At 38.7% G+C, this 18,357-nt stretch overlaps 1 protein-coding gene across 8 annotated transcripts in view; it reads left to right on the top strand.

Annotated features, from left to right (window-relative positions):
- KLF12 (Kruppel like factor 12) overlaps positions 1–18,357 on the top strand; it is a 462,251-nt gene that overhangs the window by 433,291 nt on the left and 10,603 nt on the right. The window lies entirely within an intron of this gene.

The following is an 18,357-nucleotide window of genomic DNA, read 5'->3' as shown; positions in this document are numbered from 1 at the left end:
CTCACTGCCTTTGCCACCGTTCCCCTATCCATCTAGGAAATGAACTGATAACTCTGCACTTAGCCCCTGCCCACCCCATCCTCTGCCTTCTATGTCCCTCAGGTGGCATCCTCTGGCTTCCTGAGCTTCCAGTTCCTCCTGGATGCCTCCAGTGCAAGGCCCTGGCAAAAGACTGAAGATTGGAAGAGGGTGCCACAATTCCACCACCTCTTCTAAGAAGAGTGGTGACTGGACTGTGTGAAGCCCAAAGAAGCCAACAGAGCAGGGAAACTCATGCACACATTCCCAGTAAAACATGGCTCACAGCAAGCAAGTCCAGTCCAGTGTCTTTCCTTGACAGCATCTGTCACTGACTGGAGGCTTCACATGTAACAGATTCCTGTCTCAGACATGTGAAAATAACTGTACTCTGTAAACTGCCTCCCAGCTTAGGTATCAAAATAATTGAAATTAGCATCCTTTTCCGTTTAGCCCATGTTACCTCTCTGCTCCCTATTCTTTTCCCTTTCCTACTTAATTAGAGACAGGATCTCACTATGTTAGCCAGGCTGGTCTTAAACTCCTGGGCTCCAGTGGTCCTTCCACCTTGGCCTTTTAGAATTCTGGGATTACAGATGTGAGCCACTGTACCCAGCCTCCCTATTCTACTTATTCTAGATTCTTCCTTCTCTATGATTCTGAGCTTCCCAACGAGAGGTTTTCATCTGTTTCTTAGGCTCTACTTGTAAGTCAGTTTCTTTATCATTAAGGCAAAGAATGAGTGTGAAGACATGGAAATTGAATAAGTATATTCTATCCTGGCCGGGTGCAGTGGCTCACGCCTGTAATCCCAGCACTTTGGGAGGCCGAGACGGGTGGATCACGAGGTCAGGAGATCGAGACCATCCTGGCTAACATGGTGAAACCCCGTCTCTACTAAAATACAAAAAAATTAGCCGGGCATGGTGGCGGGCGCCTCTAGTCCCAGCTACTCAGGAGGCTGAGGCAGGAGAATGGTGTGAACCCGGGAGGCGGAGCTTGCAGTGAGCCAAGATCACGCCACTGCACTCCAGCCTGGGTGACAGAGCGAGATTCCATCTCAAAAAAAAAAAAAAGTATATTCCATCCTACCAGTAGATAGTGAGCACAGATCATGGCAGGAAGTATGATTAGGCCATATTACTGACTTCATAGGAGCATTTCTGTTTTTAAAAAAATGACTTTCTACAATGATTCATCACATGTTTTGAGTTATTCCTATTCTCTTTGAGCTTTCTGGAATACATATTAGCCTCATTTTCACACAGACACCTCTACTTCTCTTACCCAAGTGATGAACAGTGAAAGGGAGGAAAATTTTTAATCAGGTACTATTAAAGGACTTAACTCCATGGCAGTATAGGATTGCATCTTACAGATTCTAACATATACCATGAGAGCAGAGGAGACGTCATTTATGCATTGTAATTCAAAACAATCTGAACCTTGAATGCTATGCTGAAGCAGAATTCATTAGCTTGGCTATTAATACAGTGAAATCACAGACTCTAAGGGTCAGAATGAACTTTATATGTTACAGTCTAGTGTTTCCTAATTAGGGGAACCCCTTGCGTGTCATATTTCACAGAGAGCGAGTCACTGCTATGCAGTTTTCTGCATACTTACGTGTATTTTTAAAAATTTGTTCTTAACAACCAGATGGTTGTAGCTGTTATTATCTTTTTTGCACTTCTGGCTGACTACTGTTCCCACATTAGTAGTTTAACTAACCCTCCTTAAGTGCCCTGAGTGGCTGTATATTCTTCTGCAACACAATCTGAAGGCAGAGTTCTCTCTTACAATGTCCAGTAGCCTCTTACAGTGCTGTTTAGGTCTTGGAATCTTCTGGTTGAACAGAATGACTCTAATGATAATGCTATAATTTTCACTCATTGGCCCCAGTGTTCCTCTCAACACTGTCATGAACCAACTCACATCTTAATTCTCCAGATCAAACACCTCCAGTTTTCTCAGCCGTGTCTTCATAGGTTCACTTCAGCTGATCGTTGTGTCTTTTTAAGTTTTCATACCACAAATTGAGGGAACACATCCTGTGAATGGACTTCTCTGAATACAGGTGTACCTCAGAGATATTGTGGGTTCAGTTCCAGACCACCCCAATGAAGTAAGTATCACAAGAAAGCAAGTCACACAATTTTTTTGTTTCCCTATTACATTTAAAAGTTGTGTTTACACTGTACTCAAGTGTGCAATAGCATTGTCTTAAAAAAGCACATATCTTAATTAAAAAGCACTTTGTTGCTAACAAGTACTAACAGTCATCTGAGCCTTTCGAGTCGTAATCTTTTGACTAGTGGAGGGTCTTGCCTCTGGGTTGATGGCTGCCGACTGATCAGGATGATAGTTGCTAATGGTTGGAGTGGCTGTGGAAATTTCTTAAGACAACAATGAAGTTTGCCACATCAGTGGACTCTTCTTTCATAGAAGATTTCCCTGTAGCATGTGGTACTGTTTCATAACATTTTACCCACCATAGAACTTCTTTCTAAATTGCAGTCAATCTTCCAATGCTTCTTTATCAACTAAATTTATATAATCTTCTAAATCCTTCATTGTCATTTCAACAGTGTTGACAGCATCTTCACTGGGAATACATTCCATTTCAGGAATCACTTTTTTTGTTCATCCATAAGAAGCAGTTCCTCATTCATTCAAGTTTTATCATGAGATTGCAGGAATTCAGTCACATCTTCAGGCTCCACTTATAATTCTTTTTTTTTTTTTTTTTTTTTTTTTTGCAACAGAGTTTCCCTCTCATTGCCCAGGCTGGAGTGCAATGGCGCAATCTCGGCTCACTGCAGCCTCCACCTCCCAGTTTCAAGCGATTCTCCTGCCTCAGCCTCTCAAGTAGCTGGGATTACAGACAGGCATGTGCCACCACACCTGGCTAATTTTGTATTTTTAGTAGAGACAGAGTTTCTCCATGTTGGTCAGGCTGGTCTCGAACTCCCGACCTCAGGTGATGCACCCGCCTCAGCCTCCCAAAGCTCTGGGATTACAGGCGTGAGCCACCGCACCTGGCTCCACTTCTAATTCTAATTCTCCTGCTGTTTCCACCACATCTGCAATTCCTTCCTCCTTGGAAGCCTTGAGTCCCTCAAAGTCATCAATGAGGATTGAATCAACTACTTCCACATTCCTATTCATGTTGATTTTTGACTTATCGTGAATCACAAATGTTCATAATGGCATCTAGAATGGTGAATCCTCTCCAGGGGTTTTTTAATTTAATTTGCTCAGATTCACAAGAGGAATCACTAGCTATGGAGCTATAGTCTTATGAAATGTATTTCTTAAATGATGAGACGTAAAAGTCAAAGTGACTCCTTGATCCATGGGCTGAAGAATGCATGTTGTGTTAGCAGGCAGGAAAACAACATCCATCTCCTTGTACATCTCATCAGAGCTCTAGGGTGACCAGGTGCATTGTCAAGGAGCAGTAATATTTTTCAAGGGAGTCTTTTTTTCTGAGCAGTAGGCCTCAACAGTGGGCTTAAAACATTCAGTAAACCATGCTGTAAAATCCAAGCTTTGTTGTTACATTTATACAGCATAAGCAGATTTAGCATTCGATTTAGCATAATTCTTTAAGGACCCTAGGATTTTCAGAATAGTATATGAGCCTTGGCTTCAGCTGAACGTTACTAGCTCCATTGGTCCCTAACAGGAGTCAGTGTGTCCTTTGAAGCTTTAAAGCTAGGCATTGACTTCTCGTCTCTAGCTCGGAAAGTCCTACATGACATCTTTCAATAGGAGGGTATATCATCTACATTGAAAATCTGTAGGTTAGTATGGCTACCTTCATCAGTGATCTTAGCTAGATCTTCTGGATAACTTGCTGCAGCTTCTATACCAGCACTTGCTGCTACAACTTGCACTTATATGTTATGGAGACAGCTTCTGTCCTTAAACCTCATGAAGCAACCTCCACTAGCTTCCAGCTTTCCTTCTGCAGCTTTCTTACCTCTCTCAGCTTTGAAGAATTGAAGAGTTAAGCCCTTGCTCTGGATTAGGCTTTAGCTTTGGGGGATATTGTAACTGGTTTGATCTTCTATCTAGACCACTCAAACTTTCTCCAAATCAGCAATAAAACTGTTTTGCTTTCTTATCATTTGTGTGTTAGCTGGAATAACATTTTAATTTCCTTGTGGAACTTTTCCTTTGCTTTCACAACTTGGCTAACTGGCTCAAGAGGCCTAGCTTCCAGCCCGTCTCAGCTTCTGACGTGCCTGACTCGCTAAGCATAATCATTTATAGCTTTTGATTTAAAGTGAAAGATGTATGACTTTTCCTTTCACTTGAGCACTTAGAGGTTATTGTAGGGTTACTAACTGGCCTGATTTCAATATTGTTGTGTCCCAAGGAATAGGGGGGCTCAAAGAGGGAGTGAGATAGGGTAGCAGCTGGTCAGTAATGAAGTCACAGCACACACAACAATTATCCATTGAGTTTGCCATCTTGGGTACAGTCCATGGAATCCCAAAACAATTCCAGTAAAAACATCAGAGGTCACTGATCATAGATCACCATAAAAAATATACTAATAATTTAAAAGTTTGAAATATTGCGACAGTTACCCAAGTGTGACACAAAGATGCAAAGTGAGCACATGCTGTTGGGAAAATGGCACCGGTAGACTTGCTCGACTAGGATTGCCACAAAACTTTAATTTGTAAACACACACACAGCACACAAACACACACATACACACACACAATATCTTCAAAATGCAATAAAGTGAAGTGCAAGAAAATAAGATATGCCTGTATATGCAAAAATGGTGTTAAGTTTTTTAGCAGTTTACTCTCTCTACTAGGTTATCTAAATCAAAAACTGCTGACAACTATATCTTGTCTAACCCTTGTACCTATAATAGATTTCTTTTAAACCTAAGCATGCAATGTTTTATGTGGGATTGGAGCCGTCCCTTAATGATGGCTTTGCTTGTAAGTAGTGTGTTCCCTATCACTGAAAGTGTTGAGGCACAGGCTGGAAATACAGGACAGAATCATTATTCTGAGGGCTGCACATACTTTTTCAAGTCTAAGAAATAATTATTCTATATTCATTTTCTTGATTTGGGCCCATTATTCTAATAAATTGAAATGACTTGAAAGTTCTCCCCACCCACTTTGCTTTTATTATTTTTGCTCTCTGTTTCAGCTTCTTCATCTGTGCCAGGTAATTGATGATGTATTGAATGGGATGCGTTCAAGGAAAAAACCTAAGACATGATCCGAGCGGCCTCCATTCAGATAGGTCTTAGTTCTTTAAACAGTAGCCAAAATTCACCTAGCTCTCCTGTTTCCAGCTCACATTTCTCTGCCTCACAGTTACATCTAAATGTCCAAGTGAAATACCTGCCCAAAACCAAGATATGTCAAATCCATTCATCCACTTAGCAGAGAGATAGTTACTATGTGCAGGCATGGCTTCCTTGAACTATTATCAGTCAAATAACATTATTTTAAAAAAGAAAGAAAGTGAAATTCTGTTGATTTTCTGTAACTAGTTCAGAATGAGCCCATCCTGACTTCTGATTTATAATTATGTATAAGATTTTATAACAGCGTTCAAAATGAAATCATAACTAGTTCTCTAGGGAATCAGGTTGGTTTGCATGCTCTTAGTAAATATCTTCTTAGCCTTACCTTTGCTTCAGGCATATTGAGTAAGTTACTTGTGTGTGACCAACACAATTAATTTGGAGTTTGGGATTATAACAGTTGACTTACGAGAGCCATGCACGCTATGGGAGGGGAGTAAGTATCAGTGAGAAACTTCCTTTGAGAAAGTTAATTTTGCCTTTAATGCTTGATCTTTTTGTACCATATAAGTACCTAATCAGTTATCTTTTTATTTACAACTTAGTAACTTAAACATATTTGTAGGTATTTGAAAGAGGAACATTTTCTAGATATTAGCAAAGAATTTAGAGTAGTAAAAGAAATGCTGAGGAGTGCCTTTCTAAATTAAAAATAAGTATATTTTCATGAATGTACAGTTTAGATAATAACATGAAGATGTGACCAGGTATTTTTTAATGACCTGCTTGTGCTTAATCATTTAAGGCATGTTAAAAAGGAAAAACTATATCTCAGCCGTCACATACACATTATTGTCAGCAGGTTAATTATATCCACTGTTTCAATTGTGGGTCTCTGTGCATGAAGCAGTTTACAGAGTATTTTAAAAAATATTCATATTCAAAAATAAATATTAGTACTTAAATGAGTATGCACTGCCATTTAAATTAATATGGTCATTTAAATATGTGCTGTACAAAACAATTATGCACTGTGGATTCCCTCACATTAAGAATTCTATTGCTTATTAACTGATTTGCATTTGAATTTTAGAAGAAAATAATTTTGTGAATTTGGTTTTGCTATTTAGAATTCTCACTATTTTTTAAAAAATAAATGATCTAGTAATTTCTACAATGCAGTACAAGCAAGTAACATTCAAGCATCAGTGATCCCTACAGCCACTAGATGGTGCACCAGAACCAGATGTTGGGTCTAGTCTAGCCAGAGGGTCTGAAAAGAAGAAACTAGAACTCTCACGGTATATATGACATGACATTAAAATGGAACAATGACACTGACATTATCAGTGTTCTGCAGAATAGTACAATTTAATGATGAAGTTTTAAAAAGGCAAAATAAAGATAAAATCAGATTTTTTTGCAAAGGAATTGCAATATGTAAAAATAGTCTGTTTCAAATGAATCTGGAAATATTTTCTATCCCCGATTGACATACTGTTCTCTAATAAATTTACGAGGCCCTGTAAGTAATCCCGTAGAATACTCATTTTAATTCATATGAAAACCAGATACCTATGACCTTAAAACTTAATAAACTTAAGGTAGTCACATTTCTTAGGAATTATTCATATCTGAATTTTGTACATAAAGGAAGTTTATTCATATAGACACTTAAAAATATTAAGCAATTATGATTTAACGGTTTCCAGAGTATGTTCTTCCCAACCTTTATGAAACCACACATTATTTCATAATTTTTCTCTTGATGAATGAAGCCTCTGTAATTAATATCAAATACTATAACATATTTATCCCATTAATTATATTTGATTACATATTTGGAATGCACATACACATATGTACACACGCCCCTCCACACAGTGATCCTAAATGATTGCAGATTCTGCCCTTTCTCACTTTCTTACTTGTCTCATCATTTCTTGCTGCTATTCCTGTATTTCTCGCTTCTAATTTGAATCTTCATCTTCATTTACTGGATGAGATTCTGAAGTGGTTTGAGGATACTCCTACAAAGAAAATCAGGGGCTTTGTGACAGCTGTGCATCCTGGTGGCCTTTTGTTCACAGGTGCTTGTGGTTGCTAGATCTTAACTTCAGATGAGTGAGTGCTGCTGTTCATGACTTCACATCTGTATTCATTAATTAAATAACTCATTCCACATAAAGCTCCATTTCAGACCCCCCCCCCCCGCCCCCCATCTAGGTTCCTTGTTAGATAAAGCATAGGGCTTAGTGATGCCAAGATAATAAATCCTTTAAGAGCACACTGACATTTTTCAAGGAAAAATCCTCTCCCTGTAAGTTGTTTGTAAGTCCTGATCAAATAGCTCGTGAATATGAGCTATATTGGTAACTGCTGAGATGTACGAAAATATAATAGAAATATCACCAAACTTGAAGTCCAGAGACAAAAGTTTCAATCTGTCTTTGGCCCCTAACTGACTGGTGAACTTAGACAAACTACTTGTGTGAATTATTCTCAGGTTTTCCTTTTTACCTTTGAACACAAACATAGCTCTTCTGGTGCCTTACATATTCTCATCACACGTCTCTCTGGAAAGGAGCAAGATTAGGGCACGTGAACACGGGCAGGTATTAGGAAAGCAGTAGAGCTGGGATTGAAACTCTGTTTTCTCTCAAGCCTATGCTTGTCCTTACATCTGGTCTCAGACTAGTTTGCTGATAACCTACAAGCCTTCTCTCTTCACTGGAACCATGCTCCTATGCATGTCTACCCAGCAGTACCTCCCCGTTCAGCATCGACCCTTCAGGGATGGTAAAGTAATGAGAGAGCAAGAGACTGTAATCTGTTTTTAAGGCTTTAATTAACATAGACTGGTCTCTCTCCGTAATCTACTAAAATTTTGTTAGAAGCTAGTGAGAAGATGTGGGCCAAAAGCATTAATCATTAAATAAAATTAAATAGACTGCTCTTGAGTGCTTGTTTGGCACACAGCTCTTTGAATGTAATGGGTGTCACGGACAAATGAAGACAGCAAGGAGTCCTAAATCTGGTGGGAGAGACGGCCTCATTCACACATATCCAGCATGTAAAATAATACGTAATAGGAAAGCCCGAGTGAGCTCTATGCCAGTTGCTACAGCAGCACTGAAGGGGTCATTCGTCCTGACTGGGGGGATGCAGCAAGCATCACCTGCCTATGCAGGCAAGCATGTTTCAGTGCCACCTCCAACAAGGAAAACAAAAAATTTGGATTGGTAACAAAATGTTTTGCAAGTGTAGCCCTTATTTTCGTTAATGGGGAAGGGAGTCATTTTAACCTATCATGGAGAGTTACTGTTCAGAGACACATGCTTAAGATTTACAGTGATTGGAATGTAGGCAACCATTCTGTACATAGTTGATCAAATTTTGTTTTAAAAGTTTTACCTTATTTTTATTTAAAAAATAAGTTGATCTTTTTTCCTATGTTTAGAAAAGACTTCTAAACCTATCCATTAGTGCCTCATTTAAATAAATAAATTACTAAATGAGTTGTGTTTCGTAATTCTGTTTATGTTAACACATAAATTATCAATGATGGTACAAAGTTAAATACTCCATGGGATTTTTTGGGTTTTTTTTTTTTTTTCTGAGATGGAGTCTCACTCTGTCGCCAAGCTGGAGGAGTACAGTGGCATGATCTCGGCTCACTGCAACCTCCGCCTCCTGGGTTCAAGCGATTCTCCTGCCTCAGCCTCCCAAGTGGCTGGGACTACAGCTGCTTGCCACCACGCCCAGCTAATTTTTGTATTTTTAGTAGAGATGGGGTTTCACCATGTTGGACAGGATGGTCTCGATCTCATGACTTCGTGATTCACCTGCCTTGGCCTCCCAAAGTGCTGGGATTACAGGCGTGAGCCACCACACTTGGCCTCCATGGGATCTTTATAGTGTCTTCATGACATCATTCTCCTTCCTTTTCTTCTGGCTTTATTTTATCCATACATCCATCAAAGCTGGGTTATATAAAAGGTATGGAATATAGTATCTTCAGTCTTTCTACTTTCTCTCGTTCTGCCTAAGAATAACTGGATTTGAGTGTTGGTCATCTTATCCTTAATGGTAAAATTAACTGCTACTAATATAAAATTTGTGGTTTTAATGGAATTATTAAAGACAATAAGAAATTGTATTTTGATAGAATATAGATTCATCATTAAAGAATATGTAAAAATAGGGTTGGGCACATTGGCTTACACCTGTAATCCCAGCACTTTGGGAGGCTGAGGTGGGAGGATCACCTGAGGTCAGGACTTCTAGAACAGCCTGGCCAACATAGCAAAACCCATCTCTACTAAAATTACAAAAATTATCTGGGCCTGGTGGCATGCCTCTGTGGTACCAGCTACTCGGAAGTCTGAGGCAAAAGACTCGCTTCAACCTGGGAAGCAGAGGCTGTAGTGAGCTGAGATCATTCCACTGCGCTCCAGCCTAGATGACAGAGCAAGACTCCCATCTCATAAATAAATAAATAAATAAATAAATAAAATGTTGATTCATAATGCTCGTGATAATTCAATTAAAAATCTCCATAACCAAGAATAATAGAATTGTAAGAAATATATTTAAAATAATGCTCATTTGAGCAACAAAATACAAGGCTCAGTCACGTTACTAATTTTAGAGGTTTAAAACAAAATATTTGTTTGCAGACTAGAACTGCAAGTGGCACTAGTATTAAATGATACCTCACAAATATATTTTTCTTTTCAAAAGTATGTATTCTAATTCATTAGACAAGAAAACATTATAGAATAGATAGAATGTAAACAGTATATTCTCTTTGTCTCACAAAAATAGATTACTCTTTTGTTGACTCTCCTATGTTCTATTTTTTAAAGAACAAAGTATTTAAATTAAAGTAGTTTCACTCGTTTGATCAACAAGTCTTTATTAGCACACAGCACTAATGTATTAGTCCCTGGGGATACAGTGGTGAGAAGGCTCAAAGCCATCCTCAGTGTGGCACTGCTGAGTGGGACAGAGAGGAAAACCTTCAATCACAGTGTGGTGGGAAGAGAGTGTCTCAGGGTACTATGGGGCCAACAAGTGGCATGATCAGATTATCTTTCAAAAAGTTTTCTTTCTCTACAGCATGGACAATAAATTGGTGTGCTTAGGAGGCAGGACGGAGAAACAGAATCATTAGAAACTGGTCTTGGTAAAAGGTGGAAAGGACCTAAAGCAAGGTAGACCACCACTGTGGGGATAAACTGGGAGGACTGCTGGATAGATTTTGGAAGGCAGAACTGGCAGATGTAATTATTAGAGCAGGGCAGGCAGGGAATCACACAGAGGGAAGAGTCCAAGAAATCTCTCCAACTGGAGACATGGATGATTTGGTACCTGAGTAGATGGAGTTATCATTTTTCCAGATAGCAAAACCGGAAGAGGAACATGTTTAGGTGGTAAATGCTGAGGAAGTTTGGTCATGTTGAAGATGCTTTCAGACCGCCAATTGGAAATGTCCTGTCTCCCTCTCTGGCACTTAGGAGAGAGACTGAGGTATAGCTGCTTAGGAGCCTTTCCCTTATAGGTTGTATTGGAAGCCATATGAGCCAAGAGGAACATCTGCCAGGTTAGAAGTTAAGTCAAAATCTTGGGAAACATTTATGTGACAGGTAAAGGAAGAGGTCTCTGCAAAAGAAACAGAGGAAAAAGTAACCAGTCACATAGGAAAAGAAAGGTCACTACATAGAAATGGAAACTCAGAACAGCCAAATAAAATATTGTCTTTTGACCTTGAACTTTTTACTTACACTGAAGTTCACTTTTATTGTGGGATATTTTAGTTCATTTATATTGGATTTCTGAGTGAGAAGGGCTAGCCTGTTTTTGTTAATACCATTGCCTGTCCTGTGAGTAGCAGCTCACATTTGCAGTCTCCATGCCCACTTCTGACCAGATATCCTGGTTTATGACAGCACTAATTTAAAATGCTGAGAGGCAGGGTGAGTGGCAATTGAGACACATGCTAACTGGGTGATGACACTGGTTGAAGTGGGGTTAGTTATTGCAACGACTTCATCAAGAAGTTGTCCAAATTAAATGAGGTAACATCCATAAAGCTCTTAGAGCAAAATATGGTACATGGAAAGTACTATATGCTTTAGCAAATATAATTTTTATCAACGAAACTTATTAGAGAATATGCAGTATTACTTAGAGGAGGAAAGAAGGAACCCACTTGTTCTTCATAATACCTAATGAAAAAGATAGTCTATTAATTCAGTCCAGGCAATTCAGTAGAATGGAGACTGGCATATTGATTATTTATTTGATTGAATTGACAGGACCAAATGGATATTATATAATAGATTGGTCTGCTTGGCCTATAAAGTAGCTTTATAGTTTAAAATGTTAAGAAAATCAGCATAAGGATTGGCATCTGCATACCCCAAAACCATAATTAATTGCTCAAAAAACAGCAAACAGGATCTATTTTTAACTTTATATTAATTATATTTCTTTATAAAAACAAATACCTTGAATTTTGTAAATATAAAATATCCTTTATTGAGTGGGTATTATTTGCCAGGTATGTAGTGTGTGTATTTTTGAGTTTCAGAACAGTGCTGTAGGAGTAAATAGTATTCCTATTTTACAGATGAGGAAACTGGGAAGCTTTCAGAAAGCTTAATTTTTTGGCCTTGGATCGATTTCATATAGGTGACTAAGCCTGCATATGGCTGTGTGCTCTTTCAGATTTCAAAAACTGTGGTTATTTTATGCTGCCTTAACCTATGAAGAGGTGTAGCCACCTGGTCTATCTGTAGACAAGTCAGGAGCCTTGTAATCTCAGCTCTTTCCTGGCCTCTAGGTTTCAGTTTCCTCGTCTTGAAAGTACCTAATTTCCTTCCAGATCTAAATTCTGTGAACTTTCATGAACTAATGTAACAGAAACCAGAAGACAAGATAAGAATCTTGATTCTGGTTTTTTTCCTCATATGCAAATACCATTCCTCAAGTGAAACAGATTGTCACAGCAAATACGTTGAGCCTTGAATGTAATGAAGCTCATTTGTCAGTGTCTGGGGCCCCGTAACTTTATAAAAGTTAAACAGGGACACGTTTCAGAAATGCACTTCTGAACCTAAGAAAACGCCTGTGCTTCCTGTTGCAAAAGGTGTTCCTTTTCAGTTGCTTGAGAAAATAATAGAGAGGCTGATGAGAACATGGGTGTTTTGTTTAACACAGGCTTTTTCAAACTGCACATTCCTCTTATGTGCGTTGCTCACATGTCATTTTAATATGAAAGGGCACCTGTCTTTTGTCTCAGTACGCATTTACCTTTCAGCATTTCAGATGGCGAAATGGGAGGTACCTGAAAAAGTTATTTTTGTTTGGTGGGTTTTGGGAATTCATTCAATACCTGGTGTTTTCTTTAGACTTTATTCTGCCTTCTGCTGGGTAAATGTCATGGAAATGCACTTAGTGACTCTTAATCCTTTTCTTTAACCAAAATTGAAAGAGACAGTCATTTTCATAATAAATCAGTTAGTTATTTCAAGGAAAAAAAAAAAACCTGATGTGAGTTTTTATTTTCCCAGAACCCTTATTCTATTTATATAACACCTACATTTTTATATGCTGCATATGCATATGTAGTTGTATTTAACATGAACTCCGCACTGGAGTTAAAGAGTTTTTAGGATGAACAATAACAACCACACCTCCCTCACCCTTTTTTTTTTTTTTTTTTTTTGGTATGTTGTGTTTTTTTAACATTTAGAGGACTATTTCACTTTAAAAAATAGATGCTCTTCTTATTAGTGTTGGTTAACTTGTTTCTTTTTCAGAAATTTTTCCAGTTTAGTCCAGGTTTTTCACAGAACTGGAGAAGCACAGATTGTGCTGAAAATGGTCATATTCTTTTTTAAAAAATACAAAAGCTGGAAACGGCCTACGGATTTATCATGGGACATAGAGACCATCCCTTCAGAATTGAAGACCTAGAAGTCAATAAACTATACACCAAGCACTGGCATGGGATCACCCAGCTAGACACCTGCTACCCAACTAGTGTCCTTTGATTTTTCTCTTTACATCAAAAATGTAATGTCTCAACTTAAGAAAAAATTATTAAGATTTATTGGCAAAGAAATGCACAAAACCTTTTTCTGTAAGTTTGCTATTTCATAGATTTAATACAAGAAACCAAAATCAAAGATGATCAAATCAAAGTGAAGTCAAAACTTTAGATTATTCAGAAAAATATTAAACACATTTTTAAAGACTCTTGTCAAAAGCGATTAACTGTGTACTTGTGAGTTAGACAAAAGGAGCAAAGAAGGTAGGTAGGCTATTTTTATTTTTAGCTTATTTCCAGAGAAAACAGTTTTGAGTAACACATTAGCACATTCCTCTTATGTGTGTTGCAGAATTCACGTAATTTGAGGAATTCTAATTTAAATGAATTTAAGGGAAATGCATTATTTCTAAAGAAATTAATAGAAATCAAGTTTCTGATCACCATTGTTCAACCTGACGCAGAGTCGCCCGAGTCCGGCAGCAGCCCAGGCCCTGGTAGGGGTCTGACTCCTTTTATTGTCCCAGCCAACTCTTTCCATAGGAACATTTTCATGGAAAAATCACCATTCTGTCCCTGCTGCTGACTTTTTAAAAATTAAATTTAGCTTTCTATTTTCTAGCAAGTTTTTAAAGGAAAGAAGACAAAAAGGACAATTCTGCTCTTTATTATAGCCTTTCAGGGCTCATTTACACATACTACTGGATATCTTACAAACTTAATTATCATTCTAATTAGTTTTTTACTCTCATCATGAAGTTAGTTTCTGCTTTCTTAATGTGTTTATAAGATTGTGCGCTTTAAATTGCTTCAAAGCACAAGCATAAGGTACAGTGTGCCAGTTAAAACAGAATGCAGTAGCTACTCAAATTTTTGGTATCCGTTTCTAAAATTTGGTCTAAGGAGAGCACTTACAGACTTTCTTTCCTGTTTTTTGTTTTTTTTTTTTTTTAATGAAATACTAGGCACTAGGTGCGTATAATGAAAACATAGGTCTCTCTTGAGCTCTCTGGCTGGGCACAGTAGCCATCTTCTCTTCCCCTACCCCCATATATCAGCCTCTAATTTTGAGGAGAGAGTTGAAGATCTTGTTTTCTTTTTTTTTCAAGCATGGTGAGAGAATGCTTAAATTCCAGTTTCATTAATGGGGCAATGGGAGCAAAGAATATTATGCATAAGATTTGTGGGGGGATCATAAAAGTACATGTCTTTATAAGGATAATTTTATCACTTAGATAATTAAATTTGCTATTTTCTGGTATACTTTCTTCCCCCTCCCCGCATAGGGAAGGTTTGCATTCCTTATTATATGTCTCCATTAGTTACTTAGCCCCAAGTAGCTTATAAATTTTTATTTTTTTATTATTTTTTCTTTTTAATTTATATTATTTATTTATTTATTTATTTATTTTGAGACAGAATCTTGCTCTGTCACCCAGGCAGGAGTGCAGTAGCACAATTTCAGCTCACTGCAATCTCCGCCTCCTGGGTTCAAGGGATTCTCGTGCCTCAGCCTCCCAAGTAGTTGGGACTAGAGATGCGTGCCACCACACCCTGCTGATTTATTTATTTGATAGAGATAAGGTTTTGCTATATTGCCCAGACTGGTCTTGAACTCCTGGCCTCAAGCAATCGATCCTCTCACCTCAGCCTCCCTAAGTGCTGGGATTACTGCCATGAAACACTGCATCTGGCCTAGCGTATAATTTATATATCATTTTTATTGATTTTATTCATGGGGTAGGGAAGTATCTGCCTCCTGTATTTCTGAGGCCTCTTCTGTTGCTTTTCATGATTGTTTAGTACACTTGATCACACTTCACTTGCACGGTTTCCCCACTCTACATTTGTGGGCTCAGACAAACCCTTGCTCTACCAGGTGCTATTTTCCCTGCTGCTTCTGCCTTTAAAATAGCCACCTTAGAAACAATTCCAAACATCTCAGCTTCTACTTTCTGACCCTTCTCATGTTGTAACTCCACTTCCCAGACTCAATAGGAGGGTAACTCATTCGTGTTTGCAGTCGCTGTTTTAACACAACTGTATTTAAAGGAGCTGGAGATGAGGCGGGGCACCATCATTATGTAGAAACCTTACTTTTGGTTACCAGGTGAAGTATAGAGAGGCACTCCTGAACTTCAGACCATGTGACCTTCACCCTCATAGGTGAGGTTATTGTACTTTATTTATGAGCAGAAGATTCTGAGGGTATTTTTAGGTCTGATTGAGTTGAGTGAGCCTTTTTCAATTTGTTTTTTAATTTTCATTTTTTAAAATTATTTATTTTTATAATTTGGAGGCGGGGTCTTGCTCGGTCACACAGGCTGGAGTGCAGTTGCATGATCATAGCTCATCTGTAGACTGGAAGTCTTGGTCTCAAGCAGTCTTTCACCTCAGCTTCCCGAATCGCTGGGGCTGCAGGTGTTAGCCACTGCACCTGGCTACGTTTTTTTATTTTTATTTTTTTTAGAGATTGCAGGGACGGGGGTCTCACTGTATTGCCCAGGATGGTCTCGAACTCTTGGCCTCAAGTGGGATCTTCCTGCCTCAGCTTCCCAAGTAGCTGGGATTATAGGCCTGAGCCACTGTCCTCAGTGGGTGAGTCTTTTAAGAGGGTCACTCATTTCCTGTTGCCCAGCAATCAATTTGAAGTTTTTGAAATATCATGTGTGTTTATTACTGAGAGGACTGTTAGAGTTTGAATCAGGGATCCTAATTTGAGATTAAGTGATTGAACTGTAACTAAAACATTCCCTCACCCACCCATTTCAAACTCCCAATGTGTAATATATAACCCCAGTTCAACAAGCTAACGTATTCATGAAGCTTACCAAAAGCAGAGATGGCCATCTCTTATAATCAGGGGTTGGCAAACCCTTTCCGTAGAGGACTGGATAGTAAAGGTCTTAGGCATTGAAGGCCGTACATTATATGTTGCAACTACTCAACTCTTCCATCTCTAGAAAACAGCCAGAATGTTGTGTAAATAAATTAATGTGGCTGTGCTCCGATAAAAACTTATTTATGGACACTAAAATTTAAATTGTATATAATTTTTATGCATAAAATATTCCAATTGTTTTTTCAACCTTTAAAATTGTAAAAGTGCGGACCACAGCTTACTAACCCCTGCTCTAGATTTTCAAACGGAAAGGAAATAACTACCATTATTAAATAGCCAACATGAAAATAAAAGTATGACCGGTATCATTTTAAGGAAAAAATTAGAGAATTTTAAGTGACTAAATTGGAAGTACAAAAAAAGCTAGACAGTACCTGAGGTATAAATCGTCTCTACCTTGGTACCAGCCTCTCACATCCTTGTTAAGATGAGCCTGGAAGTTCTTGTCTACCTCTCCTCCCCAGGTGCACCCCTGTTACAGAGCCCCTTCCTCCACTATCTGGAATGTCCAGGGCAGGATCCAGCAGCTTATCTTTTCTTTGCTTTCCCCCTCCCCTCCTCCTTCCCCTTCCCCTTTCCTTTCTCATTTCTCTCTTTTCTCTCTTTCTTTCTTTCGGGGTTGTACTCTGCCACCCAGACTGGAGGGCAGTAACACAGTCATAGCTCACTGTGGCCTGGACTCAAGCAATTCTTCTGCCTCAGCCTCCCCAGTGGCTAGAACTACAGGTACATGCCACTGAACCTGACTTATTAAAAATAATAATAAATTTCTGGAGAGACAGGATGTCACTTTGTTGCCCAGGCTGATCTTGAACTCCTGGCCTGAAGTGATTCTCCCACCTCGGCCTCCCAAAGTGCTGGGATTACTGCTGTAAGCAACTACACCCAGCCAGTTTATCTAATCCCATGTGCCACTTCCTGACCCAGAGAGAAACACATCCTCCTACTACACAACTGAGCAATGCTCATCTCCAGTGAAGATGAAATTTTATTGTTTTCTTTTTAGGCCTTCCACTCTCTCTAGCTGGTTCCATAGCAACACAGGAAATAGCTAAGAAATGGCTGTCAGTGACCAACATCGAACTAGCTCAGCTCAGTGTACCAAAGATGGATGTATTTTTGAAAAGATGAATTATATCAAGCTCAGCTTATTAGAATCCATGCTCATAGTATAAATTTCAAAAACATGTAGACATGACATGTAACACATAAAGGCATGTAGGTAATAATATATACTACATAGTAGACCTCAATCTTTTTAAGTTAGGAGTTTTGCTGATTTTTGTTTAATTTCTGTCAAACTTTGGTCAGTACACATATGCAAATACAGTTTTGTCTCCATGGGACAACCACAGTGAATCAGAAGTTGAGGTTTGGTGTCAATCCAGGCAGTAGGCTTTTTCTTAAAAGGAGCCCTTTCAGAAAAACCTAGAGCAACCTGGGGCCACAATTAGTGCATCAGTATTTCTAGATTTAACAGGCCTGAACTATTCACTGTCTTCTGAAAGGGCTGCTTGATCCTGTAAGAATCCACATAGACAGCATTGATTTAACAGTTGAATGAAAAATGTTGGGTCCAGCTTGGTCTAGTTTTCCCACGTAGGCATTACCTGCACATCTCATTTACAAGGTCCTATAGTTTCCTGTATATGTTCCTATGTGTGTGTATTTGTGTGTGTGTGTGTGTGTGTTGCAGTTTTATTAACACATTCAAGTACTTGCTTGGCAGCTATTCTAGGCTCCAGCGATACTGAAATAGTAGAGGCAGAGTAGTCCCAGATCTTCAAGTATTCGGAAACTGGTAGAGAAGGACATCTAAATGAAATCTTTATGGTATATTGTGATAGGTGATGTCATAGAAATAGGAAGTGAATAATTTGGGAGTACCTAAGAAAGTGACACTAACTCTATCTGAGGATGTGACAACATTTAGATGGGGTAAGAATTATCCATTCCACTGTAAAATAGTGAAAAGCGCTGGATTGAGAGCCATGCAATCTTTTTACTGACTTTGAGTAATGTTACTACCTTAAGCCTCAGTTTTCTCATCTGTAAAGTGGTGTCAACAATACTCACTTTGTAGCTTCATGCATG

This window comes from Rhinopithecus roxellana, chromosome 18, assembly GCF_007565055.1.
Source record: "Rhinopithecus roxellana isolate Shanxi Qingling chromosome 18, ASM756505v1, whole genome shotgun sequence".
NCBI classification, from domain to species: domain Eukaryota; kingdom Metazoa; phylum Chordata; class Mammalia; order Primates; family Cercopithecidae; genus Rhinopithecus; species Rhinopithecus roxellana.
The sequence above is the reverse complement of the archived record's forward strand: the minus strand, read 5'-3'. Positions and strand labels throughout refer to the sequence as shown.